The 26,136-nt window shown below is 37.3% G+C and overlaps 1 long non-coding RNA gene and 1 pseudogene across 1 annotated transcript in view; both read left to right on the forward strand.

Annotated features, from left to right (window-relative positions):
* LOC120595436 (uncharacterized) overlaps positions 1-26,136 on the forward strand; it is a 94,964-nt gene that overhangs the window by 47,981 nt on the left and 20,847 nt on the right. The window lies entirely within an intron of this gene.
* Positions 2,037-2,152, forward strand: LOC120595808 (uncharacterized; annotated as a pseudogene).

Below are 26,136 nucleotides of genomic sequence, written 5' to 3' on the forward strand. Positions count from 1 at the left end.
CTGTGCGTGTGTGTGTGCTCGTCTGTGCATGTGTGTGTGTTCGTCTGTGCGTGTGTGTGTGCGTGCACATGCAGGCACTAGCTTGCTCATGGAGTAGGCAGTCAGGCTGGGACTGCTGCCTGGGCCTGGGCTCGTGGTGACATAACTAGGAATCAGCGAGTAAGGGAATAGTGAAAATAACAGTAAAGCAAAAGCACAGCTAAGACAGATTCTGTGTTTCAGGGCAGAGAAGTGTAAGGGCCCGGAAGAGGAATGAGAAGCCCTGCGGTCTTTATTCTGAAATTAATAGTAGAAACAGTCATGGCAACATCTATTAGGAACTGCTGTTTTCCAGGCACGGTGCTAAGGGTTCTCTCTTACTTAATCTTCACACCAGCTTCATGCACCAGGGCCTCCCTTCTTCCCTCTTCGGCACAGGAGGACACTGGGAGATATTCAGCAACTGGCCCAAGGTCACACAGCAATGTGGTGACAGGCAAAGGGCGTGAAGAGAAAGCTGGGACAGGGCTCAGAACCATTCAGTTTCAACCTACTTTACTTATAAGAGTCTGGTTCATTTTTGTCTGACAAGAAGAGTTTAGCCGCTACAGACATCTCAAGATCACTAACCAGACAGCTGCTGAGAGTCTGTCCTGCTCTTTAAGTCAATGTGACACATAAAGTCCTTTATGTTCTAAAGTCCTGAGGAATGAAGGATGCTGAAATTGTAGGTGGCCCAGGGGTCTTTTTCTAAAGCCTTTCTCCTTTAAAACAACTTTTTATTTCATGGAGAAAGAGTGTGACATACACACAAGTGAACACCAGAACACACAATCATAGCTCACTTTTCTATTCTATTCATGAAGGCTGATGAGAAAGCTTTGTTCTGGAAATATAAGTGGCCAAATTGATGCACAAGCTATGGGTAGTGAAGTGAACAAGGTTTATAGACCTTTGCCAGAGAGTAGAAAAATTCCTGAGACTGAATGAGGAAGTCAGTGCGGATGTGAAACGAAGCATCACACTCATGCGTGGCAGCTTTGGCCATACCCATTCTTTCCTAAATCTTATAAACAACTTCTAGCATAGCAAAGAAATCCTGCCTGCTGCCAGAAGTCAAAGCCAATACAATGGCAGGCACTGAACCATTAATACCATGTCTCTAAAATTTAAGACTGTCGATGAAATTGTCACCACCCAAGGTGATTCCTGTCTCCTATGAGATCTTTTCTTATTGGTGTGGGTGGGGCTATTTAGTAGGCAGAAATCAGAAAAAGGCTGTGAAGGGAGACAGGGAGAAGAGGCGGCCCCTAAATGTTTCTAGGCCACCTCGAAGCTGATTATTTTACCCTGTGCTTTCCCTTGTACTACTCCAAAATACACACACACACACACACACACCTGCAGTTACAGAAAACTTCAAGGATACGATATTTCTTTATTGTAGGTTTTCTTGAAGAAGGGACACAGTAAATCATAGCAAAGAATGCTAAAATTTCTGGTGCCCATCTTCATGATGCCTTCATGGGGGTGACTCACAAATCTCTTCTGCAGATCCTGTGGTCTGTGTCCCCATGCCATAGCGTCTCTGGGCCACCCTTTCTACTTCCTCATGTCCTTCTGAAGCCCTGGCATTGGCGGCCACGTGGCTGACTTGTGGCTGTTTCTGGCACTCAGGAAGTCTGGTCATGTGTGGTCACTCCTCTCTGTCTGGGCACAGCCCCCTGGAATAGTGGTAAATATTATTTTAAACCACATTATAAAAAGAAGTTAAGAGTTAATAATAGAAACTGGTAAGAACAAGCCTTGGAATCCTGAGAGAATTAAGAAGTGAGAGGGGCAAGCAGGTTTAGGGTCAAAATGATATGCAGATCCATTGGTGTTTTCATGAGTAATTCATTAGGAAATTGGGATAAGGCAAGGAAGAGACAGGAAGACAGACCACGTAGGATGCTTTAAACAGAAAGTGAAGCAAGAACAGCTAGACAAATTAATGTCTTTCTTATTTGTTTATCTTGAAACAGATTAAATGAAATGACTAAAATCTTACATAATATGTCTACAGCCATGCCACCCTGAACAAGCCCGATCCCATCTGATCTCAGAAGCTAAGCAGAGTCGGGCCTGGTTAGTTGGAAGGGAAACCACCTAGGAAGACCAGGTGCTGTAGGCATAAAAAAATAAAAAAAATGAAGGATTGTAAGCTGACAAGGTCCTTGCAATCTGTGAGGTCAACCAAGGGTTGCCTTGCCTAAAAAAATAAAATAAATAAAAATAAAATCTTGCATAATATATCGATTGTAAATATTATTTATAATATCCAATGGAGAAATTATATTTTAGCCAAACTGCCATTAGTGGAATTGCAAAAGATGGCCCTGCAATTTGCCGCCTTTGGAGAGAGATTTGTAAGAAACTAATCGAAGAATCTTAATGACACAGAAAGCCTGTACTTTGCGGTGGAGTGGGGGAGAGGGCGTCTTCGCTCACGTGTTTCCTCCTTCCTCCCTCCCTCTCATTCCTGCTGAGTGGAGATCAGACACGTGTGTCAAGGGGACTTGGTCACTTTGTCTGCATATTAACGGTTATATTAAGATTTGCTGCAAAAAGACAGTCCATTAAAGTTTTGCCTCTGAAGAGGGAAGGAGTGATAATAAATGATCAGCTGAAGGACGTTTTGGGAAGCGATCTTTTGAGCATTCGTTATCACTATTTAAGACGAATTGAAATCAATTATTTTAGCGCCTCAGCTCTATCTAGTGCAGTTTTGCCCCTGGGAAAGCTTTATTTCTTCCCAGTCTGGGTCAACAAATAGGGTTCTGGTTTGTCATCTGATCTCTTAGATCCAATAGGCATCAATGAGGTAATTCAATTTTCAAAACAGAGTTTTTTCACTGGAATGCAGAATTGGGGTGCACTTCCCTTCTCACCAGAAGCGGGAACAGCCCAGAGCGATGCTTTGGGCTGGGAAGGAGGCAAGACACTCCTTGAGTGGAGTATTGCCTGGCAATGGGCCATGAATCTGAGGGCAGTTCCCAGAGCAGTCTCTAGGTGATGCCAACCAAGCTATTCTTGAGGGAGACATTATTCATCTTCCATCTGCTGTGACCCTCCCCAGGAAAATACAGTTCAACATCATCAGGCCTTTGTACCTTTATACCTGCTGTACCCTAGAATTCCTCTTCCTCGTCCTGTCTGCAGTTGGATTATGAAATTTGAGAGTACTGGGGAAAGTCTTGAAATGTAACCTATATGAGCTTGTCTTTGCACCTGAAATCCCCTCATTTCTAAGGGTATAGCTTCGAAGGCGGCTCTTAAACGATGTTTCCAATTACTTTTAGCTAATCGAGGTTGAATTACATCACCATATTAACCATAGGAGGGACCAGGGTGCAAAAGGATGGGACACAGTATAGATCAGCTTTGATGGGAAACTAAAGGAAGAAGCAGTAGAGAGGGTATGTGCTTCCAGAGAAGCGAGCTGATGGAAACAGCACTGAGCCAGGAGTCAGAGATCTGGGGTTTGAGTGTTCTCTTTATTTCTTAGTAACTACGTGACCTTTGGTAGGTCATTTGGAATTTCAGAATCTCAGTTTTCTCCCTAGAAAGTTGGGATGATAACATCTCCTCAAACAACCAGGGGGCTATTGTGATTATAACTCAAGGTGATCAAGGGCAGAGCCAGGTCCTGTGGAATCTGAAGCTTTATAGAATTTAGGGCACCCTGGTTAAGAAAAAGGATTACAAAATTATAAAAGCAAAATTAAGTATAAATGTGAAAATTTATAACAGGAAAGTATGTTAAAATTTATTATGATAGTCCCAGTTCAAATTTATTTTAACCAGATGCCAAAAATAAGCCAAAGCAATGGCCGGGAAGGGAAATGTGAGAGAGAAGTCAGAGCGAAGAGACAGTGGTCTTAAATTGCCATTAAAATACCCACTTTTGCAAATTTTATATAAACACAGAGCATGTGAACACAGTGACAGCATCTTGGAAGGGACCTATATCTATGAGACATCCAAAAGCCAAAGCTTTCTTAGCTTCATAGTAAATCAGTTTCTCAGATAATGACTGTTAAAGGTCCTCGTGAACTGTGAAGTATAATATAAGTGAAAGGTATTGTTTCTTTATTTTTTTATTTGCCTAATGGCTACTATTCTGATACCATGACAGTAAACTCGATTTGAATTGGGTTTATATTATTTGTATCACAGTCACACATAAATTATTCGGTTAAAAATGCATATTTACTTACATTTTCTGTCTCAGAATATATACACCCATTTGCATGTATAAAGCAGTCTTTAGGTTTGTGATTTGTACAATTTATAAAACACTTAAAACACTCACTTTCGTTTCAGCCTCGCATCATTCTTTGTTATGTAACAAATCATCCCAAAACTTAGTAGCTTAAAACCATAATAATCATGTGTTATTTCTCATGCTCCCTGTGGGTCAGGTATTGGAAAGTGATTTGGATAGGTGGTTCTGGCTCATGGTCTCATGTGTGGTTGCAGTTGACATCCTTTGGGGCTGCAGTCATCTGTAGGCTTAATGAAGACTAGAGGATTTATTTCCATTTTGCTCACATAGTGGGCAAGTTGGTACTGGCTGTTGGCCAGGCACCTGTTTTTCTCCATGTGGGATTCTCTCCCAGACAGCTTCAGCATCCACACAGTATGATGGCTGGCTTTCCCAGAGCAAGCAACCAGAGGAGTAGGGTGGTGAGGTGGGGGAGAGAGGGAGAGAGATGAGAGAGAGTCATCTTGCCGTTTATGACCTAGCCTAGGAAGTCCTCAGTGTCACTTCCCTTGTGTCCTGTTGATCCAGGAATTTACACGTCAGTCCAGATTCAGGTAAGGGAACAAAGACCTCATCTTTCAACGGAGGACTGTCAGCATTACATGGTAAGAAGAACGTGTAGATTGAGATACATACTGATGGAACCTTTGGAAAACACAATACGCTACAAGCTTCACACAACACTTGGGAGATGGGTAGGGCAAACATTTTTATCTTCCTCCTCAATAGAGCACACGTCAAAGTATTTTATCAGGAAGAAGCCTGATAAGCCTGGGTTCAAATTCACCCTTTATAGCTTAGTCTCTGATTCATGCTGGGAAAAGTTATTTATCGAAATGTCTGTTGCCTTATTTATTAACTCTAATACAATGTAATTTTTATAAGGCTTAAATGAGATAAGGTTTGCGAAGGACTAGTTGGTGCCTGGAACGTAGTAAATGCTCAGCGAATGGGAGGAACATTTTGGTGATGAGAAATAGCAACTGAAACATTAAATAATGATTTTTTAAATAATTTCACTAAATCACAAACTATAAAAAAATTAAATTACCAAAGCAAAATCTTTTAACCTAAAGTCCAGTAATTTCTTTATTATAACAAGCCACTGAATAATGTACTCACATGGCAAATAAATGACTGGTGCTTTGAGTTTGCATATAATTCATACATGTTTTATTCATATTGCTTGATTATAAATAGGACCCTTTCTTTTAGTCTGATTTCAATACCAACAGGAAAGTTAAAGCATTTTCGGTTCCAGTTGCCCATTATTTACTTTTCGATGATAAATGTGATTCACATTATTGATGATGGAAGCATCCAGCTTATGAATACTTTTTAATTATTCAGTTTGATGGGATATACAATATGTAAAATTAATAGGAGTTGCAGTTGGGAGCTAATTTCCATTTTTTCCCTTAGTTAACAGACTCTTTATAAACAATAATGTAGCTGAGTTTAGCACTCAGGAAAATGTGATATTTTAAAATTGTTAAGCATATTAACTAATTGTATTCTCTTTTTTTGAATATTAAAAGTGATTAAGGAGCTTTGTTTACCTAGGATTTTTTGGGCCATATCTATTGGGAGGTTGAGGGGAAAGATTAGCAGAAAGTGTTTAATGCTCCAAGCATACATCTAAGGTTTCCATAATTCATCACCTCCACTATTGCAAGACTTCCTATGCATTTACAGACAGCATACATTATACAGTGATGGGTAGGATGCTGATTAAATAAAATTTGTTGCTCTTGCCCAGAATACATATATTTTCACATTAATTTTAAAAATTCTAAATGGTGTCTTTAAAAATGACTAAATGTTTATACCAGAATAGATACCAGAGTTGAGCAGAGTTATTAGGAATTTGAGAAACAAAACATTTGCTTTCCCTTGACTTTGCAGAAGGTGCTACTCACTCTTTCCCATCTAGATGAATAAACAAAGCAGATTAAAGTACAAAGCCTGATGTCAGTCCTTCAACAGTTGTTGAGTTCTTCAGTGTTCAGAATTCTCCGCCCCCAAAGAAGTTAATAAGACTGAGGAGGCGTAGCTGTTCCATCTCCCTCTAGGAGAATCGCTGGGTACCTTCAAATATTAAGGTTCTCAGAAATCAAGTAACAAAACCCATTTAGCTTGGTTTAACCCGTTGTTTCTCAAGTGTGTTCAAGGGAGTTCTTTTGTTGTTGTTTGTTTTTTCAGAGAACTTCTATGACATCTCATAGACTGTCACCCTCTTTTACGGGCCACATGTTCACTGTTCCAGCGTGTGCAAATAATAGCATTTTACTCAAGATAGCTCCTACCGACAGGCATTTGAGTTATTGAGTTTTGCTATTTTCAGCTTCACTGTTTGTAAATTGGAGCACATCTGTGATTATCGTCTTTAGAAAGACTTCTAAAAATGGAATGCATGGTCTTGACCTGATCTTGATAGATAAGCCACAAATCAAATTTGTGAACATCACCAGAATTGTTCCATAGGTATGAGAGTGCAAGCATCGCCCTTCTGCATTGGAAACCCACTTTTTTTTTTTTTTTTTGTGCCTACAGCACCTGGTCCTCTATGGTCTCCCATCCAAGTAGCTCAACCAGTCTCACCCTGCTTAGCTTCCAGATCAGAGAGATCGGCATGTTAGGGTATGGCCATAGACAAGGAAATCCGTTTTTAATGTTTTTTTTTTTTTTTTCAATTACAGTTGACATACATTGTATTAGTTTCAGATGTACATAGTGATTAGACATTAATATCTTACAAAGTGATCACCCCATAAGTAGAGTACCTGAGACCATACCTAATTTTTACAATATTATAGATCATATTCCCTATTCTGTCCTTTACATCCCCTCGACTCTTTTATATATAGCGTCTCCCTATGGAAAGTTAGAGCAAGAGGACTTGATGTTCAGGGACAAACAAAGCTCCATCTGCAGCATTTATATAGTAGCCAGCTCTCTGCTTCACTCTGCTTTCGTTCTGGATCTGGATCTACATTTTCATCAAGTATAAAGTCTGCCAGAGGCAGCAGATGAGCACCTCTGGCTTGCGGGCTGAGGGACTCTTAGGGTAATGTGCATGGTTCCCGAATTGCACTTCAGTAGCCTAGTAAATGTCTGAGTTAACTGCGTAAATCACCAAATCCACACTATTCTCTGCATTGCCCTCTGCTCAGTGCTTTCAGTCTCATTCTTATTCATTTTGGCCACTTACATATAGAGAAGTACCTGGAGCACAAAGACCACCTCTCCATAGTCCATCTGTTTCCTGGGGCACTAGTGATGCTCATCTCTATTTATTTTTCAGCTCCTGTTCCACTGGTGAATACAATTTCTCAGTCAAGATTTGGCCAAATGATTTGCATTTGAGAATCAGATACGTTCTTGAATAATATGATCATTAAGAATAATATGGTCATTATTCGTGTATTTTGGAAAAACTCCGAGCCCATCCACTTCTTGTTATGACTATGATAGTTGCATAAACCTTGACATAACATTATTGATTACTTTCTAGAACGAACCCCTTTGTGCTGTTGTATCCAAACTTCCCTAGCTAGTGTCTCACTCTTATATCCAGATATCAGTGACACCATTGCTCCTTCCCTAAGTAACATCCATTCTTTCTCCCCTTTCCTCACCCCTATAAACTTCCTTTCCAATTTTATGTGTCTTATCTTTCTTCAGAACTTAGATCCTGGCCAGTACCTTCCAGAAGCCTCTCCTGCCCATCCTACTCCCATCACATCTGTTTATCCTCATTTCATTAGGCGTTTGCCATATTTAACTTTGTATTGTTATTTTATCTTTAAAAAAATCTCTGTGTGCTTTGTCTTCAACTGGAATATAAGCATCTTGAAGTCAGTGACTGTCTTTCCATCCTTTCAGATTTAAGAAACATACATCCTCTCTCATTTTCTAGAGATCATAGGACAAAGGCACAATGACGTATGCTCATATTGACACAGAACCTGCCGAGTAACTCTCACCGTCTCCTGTGTCTCTCCTCATTGATATTTGGATATTTTAAAAATAACATGGCACACTCCCACTAAGCCACAGTAGTTAGAGTCTTATTTTTCTCATTGTCCTAAGGTAACAAATCCATTTCTGTCCCTGTGTGTTTATACATTCAGAAAATTGGAATGTCTCACTGCAGACATTTCTCAGAATTTTAGCGATAAAAGTGACTGATAGTGAATAATTAGAGAAGAAAGATTATGTGCAAACATTTATTGACAACCTGCTATGTGCAGGGTCTATCCTAGGTTTAGGAATCAAGCAGTGATCAAGACAAACACTGTTCCTGCCCTCATGAAACAAGGGCATTGACAATCTTTTGCTCTTCAAAAACTATGAACCCCAACCTGGAAAGCTGAGCAAGAAAAGAAATATGAGTGGCCATTTGGAATTCTGGACATAAAATATATGCATCACCTATTTCATACGGACATGCTAGTATATGGTTGCATAAAAGAGAGTCTTTTTTATTATTCTTTTATGGATTGGCCATAGATTATGCAATAGAAGTGGCACATAAAAGAATAATGGAAAAGACGAGACCTGACTAAATAAATCCCTGGAAAGCTTTTTTTTCTTTTTTTTTAAACACTCTGTCATGAGAAGACATTCCCCTTGCACCATTTTTTGCTTCTGTCCTTTTGTAGGTCACCAGAATTGAAAATATATTAGGAGAACAGCATGTGCATTAAAAATCATTGCCACATCTCCAAGTCAACATTAGACCTTTAAAAACCCAAAGGAAATACTAAAAATGAGTACATTGTGGGAAGGGCACTGAATAACATTTGGAAAACCTGAAAATATCTTCCAATTTGTCTGGGCTAGTGGCTATTATTGATTAAGAAACTGAAGCCAAACAAATGAGGCAGTTTTTAGTGACAGTTTTCAGATGGTAATCATGCGCGTTGTGAACCCGTAATAAACATTAGATAAACCTCATGATGAGGTGGTGTGGGAAGGTTCTGCAGAACCAATAAAACGGGGGTTAAAGTAAGGCAACATTTACTAAAACTTGGGCCCATACATATATGAAACAACAGACTACAGCCGTGTCATTTTCATAATATGATATAAAATAACTCCTCATTGTTAGAAATTTCCAAGCCGCAGTGAGCGATAGATGAATGAGTGGGAGGCAGAATCAGAGTGCTCTACCATAAAAATGAGGTATTGATTCTGCGAGATTTTAATTTAGATTAGTTCACTTAGAAAAAGTAATAAATTGAAATGTACTCGACACAGCTCACCTTCGAAATGACTTATCAGGATTCCAAAACGAAACCTTAGGCGAGTAATAATTTTAACTGTAGCACTCACCCAAGTCACCCACGCTAAATTATAGCATCTTTGCAAATAATTTGGACAAGAAAGAGACAAGGAGTATATCTCTAAATGACGGATGGGAGTTTGAGCTTCAATACCAGAAGAAAAGATGGTCAAATATCTGAACTATTAGAAAAGTGATTCACTGTAAGGTATGCCATATATTTATTTGCCCGATGCCTAGTTCATTTTGGTGGTTTCAGATGGTCAGGTTAAAGGCATTATTGGTAGGCAGATATAGAATTGGATTTTTATGATTCATATCTATATTTCTTGAGATTTTAATTTGTTGGTGTTCAATTTCATTTTGAAAGAATTTTTTATTCAGTCTTTTTATGTCAATTAAATCAAATAACACATATAAATTTGTTTACACAAAGCTTGATCTAAAGTAGAATAATAATAATTATGATTGCTAACAGTGTTTGAGCTTTTATTGTAAGCCTGGCCCTGAGCTCAACATTCTTATCATTAACTCCACATTATCACATTTAATGTGGAGTTAAGTAAGTGTTATGTCCCCTTATGTGCAATAATGACTCACTTTTCCATTTAGTTTTACATTTTCTGTACTGAAATTATGACCATAGAACTAGAAATTCATTTGTGTTTTATTTGCAAACTCCTAATTGAAGACCTAGTGTCACTTCCTGTGCATTTATTGTGTTCCATCACCTTTTCTGTCAATTGATGAGGCCGCTCTATGAGGCCATCTGCCTACCATCTATCATGATGAATGCTTTGCTTGTGCAGTACATGTATGCACATGCACACGCAAGCGCGCACACACACACACACACACAGATGTTATTACAAAGCTGCCCAATTTAAGTAGATTTTCTTCCTCACCCCTTTTGGAACCTGGCCTTTTAAGATTCTTTTTTGTTTTTTGTTTTTTTTAAATCAAGTGACCATTATTAAGTGATTTTTCTCATGTGCACAATTTGTAGTATCCATCTTTGTTAACCACCCGTAGTAAAAAATGACTTCGTTTCTCTTCTGGTTCTTTCATAATAGTTCAGCTTTCTAATCTCCACTTTAAAGAATTTTTCTTTTGTAGGTTCAATACTTACTTCCTTAGAAGTGAAGTTCTTTATTAAAGGTTTAGCTTTTGTAGCATCCTGGGATGCTCCGGGGGCCATTAAGCTTAATGAGTTAACAATTTTTTTCTAAAGTGTATATGAGGTACCTATGAAGATAACTTTAACAGGTCTTCCTGATTTATCACAAAGGAAGTCTCTTTCAACAAAAGCTTTCAGGCTGAACTTTCATTCTAGTCTAAGGGAAGCAAACTTTTGGTCTCAAGTGCTGTGTAATACATCACATGCTGTTTCTGTATTCTTGGGCGATTATATAACCTAGCTATCAGTTACATCAAAGCTTGTCTCCCTACATAAAGATGCATTGACAATAGATAAATCCCCTTTCTCTCCAGTTGGTTTTTTTCCCCCATAGAATTCCATTGAACTAGGATCACTTTTTCCCCTTTGAAATGAGATTTTAAATTTCACACATATTTATCAAGAAACAGTCAAAGCAGAATAGGTAATTTTGTCATAAAGTTTTTTTTTTTCCATGAAGCCTCTGAAAGGCAAACCCCATGGGACTATCAGCAGACCTTTTCAGAGGCAAGTCTTCAAAGCTTTCCTTTAGCTCCCTATCTCATAATAAAGATCCTGAAAGCCCCTCACATCCTACTCACCCTTTTTGAGGCTTCCAAGGAAACTCCTGACCCAGAGGAAGAAGAGGCAGAAGCAAACTCCCTTCAGGGCAAGGCAGGAAGAGTCCCTGACTGGCTGCTTGGAGGTGACAGGGACCGCAGCCCTGTGAGGGAGTGCTATGGGGCCACATTTCTACCACCTATAAGGGCAAAGGGAGTCAGTGCTCCATAAAGGACTCCACCCCATCAGTCCTTCATTCTGATTTAGGCTCTAATATTTCTATAAGATAAGGCCCAGCATTAAGGTTTCAGTTCCAGAAACTTTGTCACCTGTAAAACAGTCAACGAAGATCAGTCAGCATGGCACACAAGTCACTGTAGGACTTTAAGCAAGTTTCTTAACCTCTCTGTGACCCTCATTTGTAAAATAGGAACAATTTATTCACTTACCAGATATTTGTGAGTGTTTATTATGTGTCGGGAGCTGTTTTAGGGATTAAGAACACATCGTTGACTAAAAATAAAAAAAGGCAAAAATAGAAAAATATCTACTCTAAATTAGCTTACATTCTGCTAAGAAGATTTAGACAATTTAAAAAAAAATAAATGAATATAAAGTATTATGGAGAAGAGCAAAGCAGGGAAGGAGACCTGAAATGTGGGTGAAAGTTGCAATTTTAAATAAGAGGCATGGGAAGGTCTCTCTGAGACTGTGGCATTCAGTCGAAGCCTGGCAGGAGATGTGGGGATGAGTCACAGACATACCTGGGGAAATGGCAAGGAAGCGGAAGAGGCAGATACGGGAGGGCGTCTGAGCTCCAGGAAAAGCGAGGGGCCTGAGGTGGTGGGAGACAGTGGGAAACGGAGAGGAAAAGTAGAAGAGCTGATGCGAGGACAGATTTGTCTTCTTTGTACTACACCGGCCCTTACTCTGAGTGAAATGGAAGGCTGTTACCAGGTTTTGAGCAAAGCAATATAGATAGATAGATAGATAGATAGATAGATAGATAGATAGATAGATAGATAGATAGATAGATGATAGATAGATAGATAGATAGAGATGATCTTTGAGTTTCAAAGGGTCTGTCTTGGTTTGAGAACTGGAGAAGACTGGGGTGAGCCAGAATATAAGCAGGGAAATAGCTTAACAAGCGACAGTAGTTGTGTAGAGGTGATGGTGGCTGGGCCAGGGAGTGGTTTGAAACGCTGAATTTGGTGGATATTTCGAATGTAGGATCAGCTGAATTCGACAGTTAAGATACATGATGTGAGGAAAAGAGAAGAGTTGAGAATGACTTTAACTTGAGCAACGAGGCATGTGAAGATGCTGTTGACGGAGTCAGACAAATCTGCAGAAGTAGCAGTTTCACGGGGGAGGAGAGGAATTTGGTTTTGTACATTTTGTTTGAAAGGCCAAGTGGACTTTCAAGTGGAAATATTGTCGACATTAAGATAATGATAGTGCTTGTTACTCTTGATGGTTTTGAAGATTAAATGGACTGTATCACCTGGCCCTGCCTCCTTCTCCACTCACGTCTGCCCCCACATCTTACCACCTACCCAGCAGTCAGACACGTCAAACTACTTTGTGCTCTTTCTCGTCTATATCTTTGCATGTGTAGTTTCCCAAGCCAGGATGACCTCTCCTTGCTCACCTATTTCCTTTATTCTGTCCATTTCTTGTTAGCCAATACTTAAACCACTTCCTTTAGTTCCTCCCTTCTTCTGCAATTCTTAAAGAAACATGTATTGGTGTTATTTGTTTAAAATAAAGCAAACGTCACCTCCCCCAGGTAGTCCCTCCCTGACCTCTCTGGGTAGAGGTAAGAGATGGCCTCCTTTGAGCACTTAGAGGTGTTACGGGAGCTTTAATGACAACCTCTATCATATTTATCATTAATTAATAATTACTTAATTTTCACTTATTGACCTACATGAGTCTCCCATAATAGGCTGTAAGCGTAATGGAAGATGGAATTATCCGATTTCATACTAAGTATCTGTTGAGTGAATGAGTAAATGAATGAATGTTCTATCTGGCAGAAGTAAAATGGAGAAATCATCATTTGAAAAGAATTTTTGTAATAAGAACATTTGTTATGAAATTGACTTTAAAAGTGGCAAATCTTGAGTGGTCATCTTTGCTGAAGCTTTTGTTAACCCAATCTGTTTAGCCCTGGTGTTGGCACAGTGCCTGGCATGGAGGAGACATTTATTAGATGTTTGTTCAAAGAGGGACTGAATGAACTCTAAAAATGACTCACAAATGAAAGTTCTTTCTCCATGGTCGAGGATTAGTCACCAGAATGAAATTCGGAACTTAAATTTCAACCAGTTTGATAAAAAGGACTCTTTAGAATTATTTCATGATGGTAATATTGTTGCAACCTTTTAGAAAAAAAAAAAAAAACCTTATTCTTAAACATTTCTTAAAAGTGCCGGGCACCAAAGCCACCTGTCAACATTGATTTGCTAATATCAGACAGCTAAGAAGCAAATGCTTTAGGAAACAGCAGCTGCCAAGCATTTCTAAAAGAAAACCCAGGATGTTCCAATGAATGCTGAGCAAAAGCTACTCTCCTTCCCTAAATGCGCCCTGCTCTCTCTCTGGAGCCATTCTCCCACGTGGAGTACCCTTCCCCTCCATTTCACCTGGCTAACTTCTACTCTACCAGGTTTCAGCCCTATGTCGCTTTTCCCAGGAGTTCTTTCATCTTCCAAGACGCACGTGGGGCCCTTCCTAAGTGTTCCCAGAGCACCCCAAACATCTCCCTATCAAAACAGTGATCCCTCTTCATCGTATGTGTGTGATGAGTTGCCTGGATCTTCCCAAGATTTTATTTCTCATTGTTGAGTAATTCTCAAAATATATTACTTGTTATAAGAACATGATTTAAAAAGAAACCTTTAGATAACCAGACATTTTTGGAATAGTTAAATATTTCAAGAAAATAATAATTTTTTTTTTCTGTCTACCAGTTCTATCAATTATGAGAGGAATGTTGAAATACCCAGCTATATTTTGAAACTTGTCCGTTCCTTCTGTTAGTTTGGTCAGTTTTTGCTTTATATATTTTGAAGTATTGTTGTCAGATATATAATTATTTAGTGTTGTTGAGTATTGTTGATGAATTGGGTCTTTTATCATTATGTAACAAACCTCTGTATTGCTTGTAATGTTTTAATTACAATGTCTACCACGTCTAGTAGTAATATAGTTTCTTCAGCATTTAAAAAAACAGCATCTGCATGTTATATCTTTTTTCCCATTTTAGCTTACAAACTACAGATATCATGGGTCAAGAAACATTTTTCTTAAAGGGTTAGATAACAAATAGTTTAGGCTTGTGATCCACGTGGTCTCGGTTACAGCTCTGCAATTCTGCCATTGTAGGATGAAACCAGTAACAAATAATGTGTAAATTAATATGTAAAAGGTTGTGTTCTAATTATAATTTATTTATAAAATTGGTAGCTGGCTCATGGGCCATATTTTACTGACCCTTATTTATGTCATTATATTAGAAGTGAGTTTCTTGATATAAGAAACTCATTTTTTTTCGGAGTGGAAGATTTTAAAGAACAGCTCTATTACAGTATAAATTGCACATATTTAACGTGTATACTTTCATAAGTTTTGACATATATAAACCCATTACCATCACCATAATCAAGAAAATTAATATATTATCATCCCTCAAAACTTATGCCTCTCACCTCCTCCCATCCACGCCACACCTCCAAGCATCCACTGATCTGCTTGCTGTCGTTCCACATTAGTTTGCATTGTGTAGGATGTTATATAAATTAAGTCATATAGTGTAAATCCTATTTTTCTGGCTTCTTCCACTCACATAATTACTTTGAAGTTTATCTGTCTTGGTGAGTATATCAAAAGTCCATTTTGTTTTATTCTTAAGGAATATACTTATTGTATGAACATGCCACAATTTATCTACTTACCTGTTAATAGACATTCAGGTATTTCCCATTTGGGGCTATTACAAATAAAGCTGCTATAAAATTTGTAAAGAACTCCTCGTATGGGTATATGCTTTTATTTCTCTTGGGTCGATAGCTAAGAGTAGAGTGGTTGGATCACGTGGCATGTGTACATCTAAATCTTTGAAAAACTGCCAAACTATTTTCCAAGTGGTTATGCCGTTTTGCTTTGCCACCACCGCATGTAATGTGAAGATTGATATGAGTAGGTCTCCATCTGTCATCTTGCTGTTTTGTTTTTTTTTCCTATTGGTCTTGTCTGTTTCTACTCCTCGTTTTCCTCTCTTTCCGACCCTTTTTTGGTTAGTGGATGTTTTTCTTAGCCTTCCTTTTTACCTCCTTTTTTGACTTATTACTCATAATTCTTCATTTTACTATTTTAGCAGTTTCTTTAGGGTTTATAGTATACATCTTTAACTTATTACTCTACCTTCAAATGATATTATAAGACTTCACATTATAGTATAAGACATGCATGATATTTCTCCCTTCTGGATTATTGCATTCTTATTGTCATGCATTTTACTTTCACATATGTTATAAACCTCATTTTATGTTGTCACTGCTTTTTAAACTATTGTTTATAAATAATTAGAAATAAAAAGTATATATTTACCAGTGTCTTTACTATTTCCATTGGTCTTCATTCCTTTGTATAGATCCATATTTCCATTTTTCTTTATTGAAAGAATGTTCTTTAACATTTCTATAGTACAGATCTGCTAGTGATAATTTTTTAAAAGTTTTTATCCGAAAAGCCTTTATTTAACTTTGTTTTTAAAAGATGTTACCACTAGGTATAAAATTCTAGTTTAAAAGTTTTGTTTTTTCAATACTTGTACATTTGCAAAGAATGAGTGTTCTCTAATTGTTGGGTACTAGATTCCATATATGTCCGTTAGATCTAATTGTTAATTAAGTCATTCTAATATTTTTTTGTGTATAATAATATTTTATCCTTACTAATTTATGTCTACTTAACCCATCAATTACTAAGAAATGTGTGAAAATCTCCCTCTAGGGTAGTAAATTTGACATTTTTTTCTTTTAAATGTGTTAAATATTATTTTATATGAGGGCATGTGAATGCATGAAAGTTTAAAATTGTTATCTTTATGATAGAAACTTCTAGTGCTCACCCATATATAGTTTTTCTTGCCTTCTGCGTATATTGAAATGTTATACTTCTCTGCTCCTTTGCAGTAAGGCAAGACCAAGTGGTCAATTTACACCAAGAAGCCTGTGAGAATTGAATGTCACTTCCAGGCTGAAGCATTTAGTTCATAGCAGGAGATGCTCCAGTGGTCTCTTACTCTTCCATGGCCAAAAAAGGCTATATATTTCTGATGGGCTGCTTGAAGATGATAGAGACTCCATCAGCCTGGGTTCCTGAGTGGTTATGTGGAATAGAATACCACAATGACCTATAATGGATATAAAATGTGAGCAAAATGTGTGGAAAAAAAAAAAAACCTGGGATATGAGTTAATTTCTCCTGCAGTAAAACCTATCCCATCTGACTAATATATGTAGTGATTCTCTATCCCTAATGATGCTTTCATTTTTAACACATTTTTAAATTATATTTTGCATTATTTATAATTATATTGGCTTCCCTTTTATTGGTGAATCTTTTATTGGCTTTTTGCCCCTTTTTAAATTTTTGTTTCTTTCATCTTAACTATCTCTTGTAAATAGAATGTAATAGAATTTAAATTCAATTTTTAAATATTTTAATAAGCATTAAAGCATTCATTTAGCTCCTTCTAAATTGTAGGGCCTATTCTGGATGTTAGAAATAAAACAATGAAGAAAGCAGATTATGTTTTTCTTTAGTGAAGATGTGAATATCTTTTACTACAAAACTTGACCGCTAACATTTATTCCTATTGCTAATGTAGTTTTAAATTTTTTGCTTTCAATTTACTGGGTTTTTTTTTTCTTTTTTGCTTCTTTTATTCTCCCTTCTTCCTACTTATGTGCTGATCCAGTTTTTTCTTCTTTATTCATTTAGATGTTATGCATTCAATTTCTATTCTTCTGAGATTACTGTTACATTTTAACAACCCTTCATGTTTGAAAAAAATATAAAAGGAACTACTGTTTTTATCCTTCTCCTGAAAAATGCATGATTCTTTGAACATTTGTAACTAAATTTGCTCTCTTCTAATTTCGTGTAATTGGGGTTTTTTTTAGTATTTTAGTTATTCCTTGGTTGTATGTTATACAATTAGTCATTGTTTTTGGTTGTTTAATGAAGTCAATGGCTGTTTAGATGTCAGCCTATCCACGTAAAATTGCTTCTTTGTTCAACTGCTTTCTGCATTCCTCTGTCCTCTGACTGCATTTTTCCCCCCTGAGCTAATCTTTTTGCTAGAAACCTAGGTTGAAAAATTCTCAGTCTTGTTTCTGAAAATGTCATAATTTTACCTTTACAGTTGAAGAAGTTGCCTGAATAAAATCTATTGTTTGGTTAAACTATATGCAATTGCCATTTAGTAGGTGTACTTGAACATCCATAGTTTTATATGGTTCAAGCTAACTAGATTATCAGTTATTTTCCCTCAGCATCTAAGGTTTTTAAACCTCTGTTATTTCGATTGAAAAGTTTTATTTCAGTGTAATTATTTTTGTCTATTAGCAGTAATTTATTTTTCTCTGTTTTTATTATTATTTAACTTTGTTCTCTTTTGCATTTGTAGATTCTTTAATTAATTTTGGAAAATTAACAGCTATTATCTCTTATGAATATTACCATTGTCCCAGTCTCTCTATTGTTTCCATTTGGAATTCCTATTAAATATATTTTTGGACCTTCTCATTCCATCCTCTTTGTTTCTAAACATCACTTTTCTATTTTCTGTCTCATGTCATGATGCATTATTAGTTTTTTTCTCAGACAAGTGTTTCTATTCATTAATTCCGTGTGTTTAATCTGTTGTTAAACTCATCTACTTAGTTTTTAGGTTCAGTGATTGTACTCTTGTACTTCTCAAAGTTTTACTTATTTTTCAAAATCTTATTCCTTTTATATTCTGTATGTGCTTGATGGTTTTGATTCTTTTAACTCTTATTCATCTTAATTATAATTATTTTTTCCAGACGGTCATTCTAATACCTCGAGCCTATGCTTAGATGAACAATAATCTTTATTTTCAACCTGTTCCAACAAGAATACGTTTTCAAGTCCAGTCTTTCACAACGAGTATTGTTCTTCAAGGGTCCTGGAATTATGCAACAGTTATAACTTCAACCCTCGGCCCTATATATTTTTTAAGGCCTCATTGCTTATGACTCCCAGGGAACTAAAACCACAAATAATAGGTTACTGATACCCGTTATCTCTATCTCTTCGCTTTCCAGTTACAACTATACCACACTCGTTTTTAGTTCTTTGTTTCTGGCACTTGGAAACTTCATATCAGTGTTGTATCTGTGCCTGTGAACTCGTGAATACATTGAAAAAATCTCATATTTCATTCAGTATTTCCAGACGTTTGTAGTACCTATATTTAAGTCTACACAGACTATATTTAAGTCTGTAAAATATTGTGGAAGAGAAAGGAAATGAAGAAGGTGAGAGAGAGAGAAGAAGGGAAGAGGAAGAAAATTAATCTCATGGCAAGAAAATATGGAATTGAACAGGCAATTAAATTTAGAACAAAGATGTGATGGCATGAAATGCTGCCAATTCCTGATAATGAAAAGATGAAAACAAAAGGAACAGTCTTTGCAAAGTTGGTATAGGCAAAGTTTTCTTGGATAGAGTGCAAAAAGCACAAAATATAATAATAAATTAGACTTCATTAAAATTAGAAATGTCTTCTCTTTGAAACACAGCATTAAGAAAATGGAATTTCAAGCCACTGATTAGAAGAATGTATTTGCAATGCATACATCTGACAAAGGAGTTATATTCAGAATCTATAAAGAATTCCTATATCTCAAAAATAAGACAAAAATCGGTACAAGATTTGAAAAAAATTTCACAAAACAAGATAAATAAGCAAATGAAAACGTGCTCAATATTATTACTCATCAATGAAATGCTAATTAAGAGCAGATTGAGGTATCACTGTATACTGATTAAATGGATTTTTTAAAAGATTTAAAATTCCATGATTTTGTTAGGATGTATAGCAACTACAATTCTCAAATATTGCTGATCAAAATGTAAAATAGTACTCTCACTTTGGAAAAGTGATTATCAGTGTCTTATATAGTCGAATACGCCTACCATATAATCTTACAATTCTACTCCTAGGTTTTTTCTGAGTAGGAATGAATACATGTGTCACACAAAAATCTGTATTCAAGTGTTCACGACAACTTTATTCAGAATAGCCAAAAGGTAGAAACAACCTAAATGCCTATCAACAGGTAAATGGCTAAGAAAGTGTGGTAAAGGTGTCCGGTGGCATACTACTCAGCAATAAAATGAACAAACCATGGATGAATATCATGGATGAATCAGAAGAAACATAATGCTGAACAATAGAAGCCAGACTGAAAAAAATACTATATTCTTTTTATTTATATGAAATTCTAGAACAGGCAAAACTAATGTACAGTAGCAGAAAGCAGATCAATGGCTGCCTGGGGTCAGAAGTTTAGAGAGTTTATTTCCAGCAAGTCTGAACCAGGAAACTTTGGGAGTGAGAGAAATGGTGTATGTCTTAAGAATGGTACAGTTGCGTGGTGTGTACATTTGTTCAACTTCACTGGATTGCATAAGCCATTTGGGACTCAGAGCAACCAAGATGAAAAAGAAGAGCTCCTTGATAATGACAGATATTGGTTATCCCTTCGTGGCTCTGGGGGTGCTCAAAAACAGATTTAATTTGATGCAGGAAAATAAAGAAACATCATGTTTCATGTGCCTGAATATTGTGAAACAAATATCCACTGTATACCATTGATTGATACCATCTTTTCTGAACCAGGAAAATGCTAATTCGAAAGTAAGATAAAACCACTACTCGATCCTTTTATATTCTCCTGACCATAAATTATCTTGTAGCCAAGGAAGTGAGCCCCAAGTGAGCAAAACTCACCGTGCTTTCTGTGGTTTTCTCACTTTCTGTCTCCTTCAGAATAAAAAAGACTTTATAAATTTTAAATGGCATTATCACTGTCGTGGTATAAAAAGTGCCGTCCAGCTTCTCATAGTACTACAGTGAAGCAGCTTTGACCCTTTTCCTGTCAAAATCATCTGTCAGCCTATACTCTGGCTTTTGCTTCCATTTGGAGGCCTTATTATTTTTCTTACCATTATTGAAAACATGCGCCCGTCCATTACAGCCTTCCCAGTGCTTGGTAGATTCTGCCATGGAGACCACACTGGCAGCGTGATGCCTGGTGTGTGAAATAATGTGTTAATATCCAACCTTGCTTGGCAATGAGCACTGGCATTTCTGAGAGCTCGAATTCTCCAGAGCCAGAGCCTTTTGCTGAGAGTGGATAAATATATAGATGAGAAGAACTCTGATCACTCCTCTTCCTTATCTGTTGGATTGCATACTGTGCTGTTTTGATTTACAATCCACTCTGAGATTCCTGGTTTGATAGTATCTATTATCTGTGGTTGTCACTTGCAAGAATTGAACTTTATTTGCTTTACCGCTCTTAAGTACCTGTGGTGGATGAGAAATGATCTTCTCTGTGCTTTTGTTTTCACAGACTATTCATAAAAAAAAAGTTGGCAGGGAAGTCCGTCAAATGCACATATGTAGGGTGTATAATATAGCAGGGGTACAAACCTGAAAGAAAAAATAATAAATAGACCTTGAGCACTGAAATAAAGGGAAAGAAGAACAAATTATGCTCAAGTCGTGTTTTTATAGTTAGAGGCAAAGGGAAGTCAGATAAAGAACTCAAAATAGAGTGTCAGGCTACCTGGTTCCCCTGCCTGCCACTTTCTAAGTTAATTAATATTTCAGAAATGAATATTTTTCATGTTTAAACAGTGATTGTAATTCCTGCCCCACAATTTTGTTTTGAAGATTAAATTGGGAATTATGCAGTGCCTGGCACTTTGAAAACACCTGTTTCACCTTTGCCCTGACAGCACGTTCTGACTGAGTCGCTGGGGAATGTCTTAGCCACAAGCAGGTGTGGGTGGTTACCAGTGCTGAGTGGAACAGAAGCTCCAGAAGCTGGAACTGGGGTGTGGTAGATCCAGTCAGCCCATGGAAACTTGATAAACTAGTCCACCATATTCTATAATTTTTTATTTTAACTTATCTGAAAGGGGAAATCCTATTTTAGTTATCTTTACAGCCAAAGAAATTTCTCCCAATCCACACCTAGGAAAAAGAAGTTATCTTCTCCCTCACGGAACTTCCATATCATTTAGTTTTTATTTGATTTATAGTCCTGACAATATTTGCCCCTGTACTATTATATGACTCTATGTGTCTAATTTTTCGGATTCTAGTGGAAGAACTGTGTCATTATCATCTGTGTATTCTCTTCAGTGTCTAATAAAGTAGTTGTTCCATAAGTTGAATTGGAGGCATCACTTTGATTTACCCACTGGCTTTCTTGTGACCTCATTGAGTGTTACATCAGGACTGATGGAACGATAAAGGCCACAGACAAAATTACTGGGGATAAAGCAGCAAAAAAGAGGTTTCATTCTTGACATAATTCAAAGCAAGCAATGTATCGATTACCTATTCATCAAATACTTATTGAATACTATTTCTGTGTCAAGTATTTTTCCAGTTTTCTATGTATCTTGGCAATCCATTTATTTATTTATTTATTTATTTATTTATTTATTTATTTATTTTACTAATATTTATTCACATAATCAAGATAGGGAGCAGGAGAAAGAACAGTGTCTAATATAGATCAAGAGCGATATGAGTGTTATTTAATCTGAATTTATTTATTTAATGAAGACTAGAGATAAGGTAAGAGACAGTGAAATCGTATGAGAGGAACCTGACCTAGCCTGGAAGGATATGACGACCAAGGCCAAAAAGTTAACTCTCCTGGTGGAGCACAGCTCTTTCTGAGCACCCATGATTAGAAATTGAGGAAGAAAACCAACAGCATTTATCATGGAGAGGACCCAGCCACAACCCCTATTAACACAAAGGCCCAAAGGAGGGAAGCATCTGGCGGTAATTCAGGCAGAAGCAGAGAGAAGGATGGCTGACAGAAAAATAAACGGAGTAATAGACAACAACAGCAACAAAACTTCCAGCCATGTAATGACATTTCCTGAGTAGGAATGGGAACACATTCAGAGCACTCAAAATGAGAATAGTTTCTTTGATAAAACTTGTATCAGAAGAGAGTGTCATTAAATAAGATTTATATACAAAACAGGTTTTGACCGCAATTTAGAAATAATGCTTAGGAAAACTAACCTGAGTCCAGACAGGTCCTCTCTCTGAGAAGAATGATTCCTTTATTTCTGCAATGAAAACACTATGTTAATAAATATATTAAGGACTGGAATTTATAATTTAATAGTCAGAAGAATTTAATTAATTTTCCATCATTGAAGATGAAGCCCGTCAAGGGAAATGACAAACACTCAGAATTCTGGCCTTCTTGAGAGAATCAAGTGAAAAAGCTGGCTTTTTAGGGGAGCACCAATGTCAGTGGCCCACCATTACCGTGGAAGTGGCGAACAAATCAATTAATTTGGTGCAGAGCACGACCCCTGTGCCTCGAAAAAGAGACTTCTGAGAACTGCCAATTGAGCCTCCTTCTGTAAGAAGCAGTGTTTCTGGAAAGAGAAGCAGTGTTAGAGCCAGGCAGCCGTAGGTTTAAATTCTGACTCTGACACATTCAATAGTTCTCTAACCACAAGAGATGACTGTCAATCCCCTTGGGCTGCTGGGAGTAGTAAACAAAGTAGAATATTCATTTAGTCAACTTCTATTTACATATATAGTGCCTGCTACGCACCTGACATATTTGGTGCTGGGACACAGTGATAAACGACAAAAAATTCACTGGGAAAATTGGACCTCTGTCTTTTATCATACACAAAAATCAACTCAAAATGAATTGAAGACTTAAACACAAGACCTGAAACTATAAAACTACTATAGGAAAACATAGAGGGAAAGCTTCATGACATAGATCTTGGCAATGATTTCATGGACGTGACAAAAACACAGGCAGCAAAAGCAAAAATAGACAGGTGGGACTAATCAAGCTAAAAAGCCCTGCATTGGAAAGGAAATAATCACTACAGTGAAAGGCAACCTACAGAATGAGAGAAAATATTTGCAAACCCTATAGCTTCTAAGGAGTTAATTTCCAAAATATATAAAAAGCTACAACTCACACAAACTGATGGGAAACAAATGGACAAAGGACTCGAATAGACATTTCTCAGAAAAGACATACAAATGGTCAACGGGTCTATGAAAAGGTGCCCAACATCACTAATCTTCAGAGAAATGCAAACTGAAACCACAGTGAGCTGTCACCTCTCACCTATTAGAATGGCTGTTACTGAAATGACAAAAGGATCGGTGATGGTGTGGAGAAAGGGAACACTTGTACACAGCTGACGGGAATGTAAATTGTTGCAGCCACTTGGGAAAACAGTATAGAGGTCCTCAAAAATTAAAAATAGAGCTGCCATATGACCCATTAGTCTCACTGCTGGATGTGTATCAAAGGAATTGAAATCAGTATCTTGAAGCGAGATCGCCATTCCCATGTTCATTGCAGCATTATTCACAATAGTTAAGATCTGGAAACAGCCTAAGTGTCATCAACAGATGAATGGATAAAGAAAATGTGGTGTATATACACAAGAGAATATAATATAAAAGAAAGAAATCCCACCATTTCTGGCGATATGGATGGTCCTCCTGGAAGACTGCTCGGGGAAGCCATGAAACAAAGAACAGAATGAGAGTGGGAGTAGGGGGAGGGGGGGAGGGGAAGGAAGTTCAGTTCAATGGGTATAAAGTTACAGTGTATACAAGATGAATAAATTCTAATTCTTTAGTATAACATTGTGCCTATGGCTTAAAGAAAACTGTAAAGGGCACATATCCGTCAAGTGCTCTATGTCATTAAAAAAAAAAAAAGGGCACCAGAAATCTTTTGGAAGTGATGGATATATTTATTTCCTTGATTTTCGTGGTGTTATCATAGGCGTATGTATATGTCCAAACTGATCAAGTGCAATTTTTTTTGTGCGTTAAGTATATGACAATAAAGCTGAAAAAGAAAATAATAAAAATTTAAAAATTAAAAACAAAATAGCCAATTATATTTGATAAAATATTTCAAGTTTTTAATAAAAGATTAATACTATTATTAAATTGATAATAGGTATATATTTTATGCCAGTTTAGAAAAAAAAATCTTTGCTCAGATTTCCATGCTACTACAAACACTTTTTTTCTCCAAGCTATTCTCCATTCTCCTTTACATAGCAAAATCTCAGAAAATTACCCATAACGTACACTGGGTCAACACGAGTATCATGGTACATTAGGTGCCAATGATTAAACTGACACCATCTGGATGGAATCACGTCGTCTTCGCCTGATGTCAAAAGAGCAGAGACAGCAGAAGTCATATTTAGTGCGCTGGAAACTTCCAAGTATCAATCCACAGAAGGCCGCTGAGGTTGAAAAAGCAGCATCCTAATAGTCAAAGTAGCTGAGAGTCCTGGATTTGGCTAATAAGCCTAATGGGGGAAATGGACAGAGAACACAGCTTGTAGTCTCAGGAGACATCACTGCCCTGTAGGTGAGAAGTGGAGCAGCTGCATTTCTCCTCTGCCCTTTGGCACAGACAGCTTCCAAATGCAATTCGTGAGGTCCGGGGGCTAAGCGGAGACCCAAGTCTCCATAATTATGATGTGAGACCTCTAGAACTGGCTTTATTGTCCAATTGTAGTTCCAGGCCCCAGCGACCTTAGTCCAGTGTGTAGCAGCTTCTGTTTCCCTGTCTTGAGTCATTGAAATGGTTTTAAACATTTTTATTGAATATAATAAATAAATAACCTCTTTCAGTGTTTATTTTATAAGTTCAGAGTGTCCCACTGCATAAGAAATCTCTGACTTCCAAAAATTTAACTTCTGAGTCATTAAAATCATGTATCATTCTGAGCAGGTGATTAACATGAGACTCACATGGCCAACACTCCAGCAGTAACGTTTTTGTGAGAGTGTCTGAGTTTTGTACAGTGGGCAGAAAGATACACCAAATCATAGACAGGTCTTAAAAATCACTGAATAGTGCACATATTAGACATTGCTTCTCCAAGTAGCTATTTTTAAGTCTTGGGAATGAAAGGTAATTTTAGCTATTAGTACCCACATTCTTCTTGTATTATAATTAAACAGAGTAGGCAATAATAGAGTTTTGGTAATCAGCTATCCCACTGACAACCAGTTTGTCTTTATCTTGTGTACGGCTCTGTCTCCAAGCTTCTAGACACTTGGCTATATCAATTAATATTGCCACATAATGCTATGTAAAAACCATTTCAAAACTAAGTACCACAAAACAATAGCCATTACTATATTTTACAACTTCACGGGTCATCTGGGAAGTTCTCCTCTGTGAGCTTGGCTAATGTTGGTTGGCCTCACCCCCAAGTCTGCTGGTAGGTTGTTGGCTGTGGACCCCTGGTCGAGAATGGCCTCTCTCCCATGACCAGTACTTCATCTGAGATAACAGGGTTGACCGTTCTGATCCATGTGTCATCCTCTAGATAATTAGCCTGGGAGGAGGAGGAGGAGGAGGAAAGAGGGCAGAAGTTCACAAGACCTTTTAAGGGCTAACCTTGGAACTAGCATTCTTTTGCTTCCGTTACAGTCTATTGTCTAAAGTAAGTCACAAGTCAGTTCAG

This window comes from Pteropus medius, unplaced genomic scaffold, assembly GCF_902729225.1.
Source record: "Pteropus medius unplaced genomic scaffold, Ma_sr-lr_union100, whole genome shotgun sequence".
In the NCBI taxonomy this organism is placed as follows: domain Eukaryota; kingdom Metazoa; phylum Chordata; class Mammalia; order Chiroptera; family Pteropodidae; genus Pteropus; species Pteropus medius.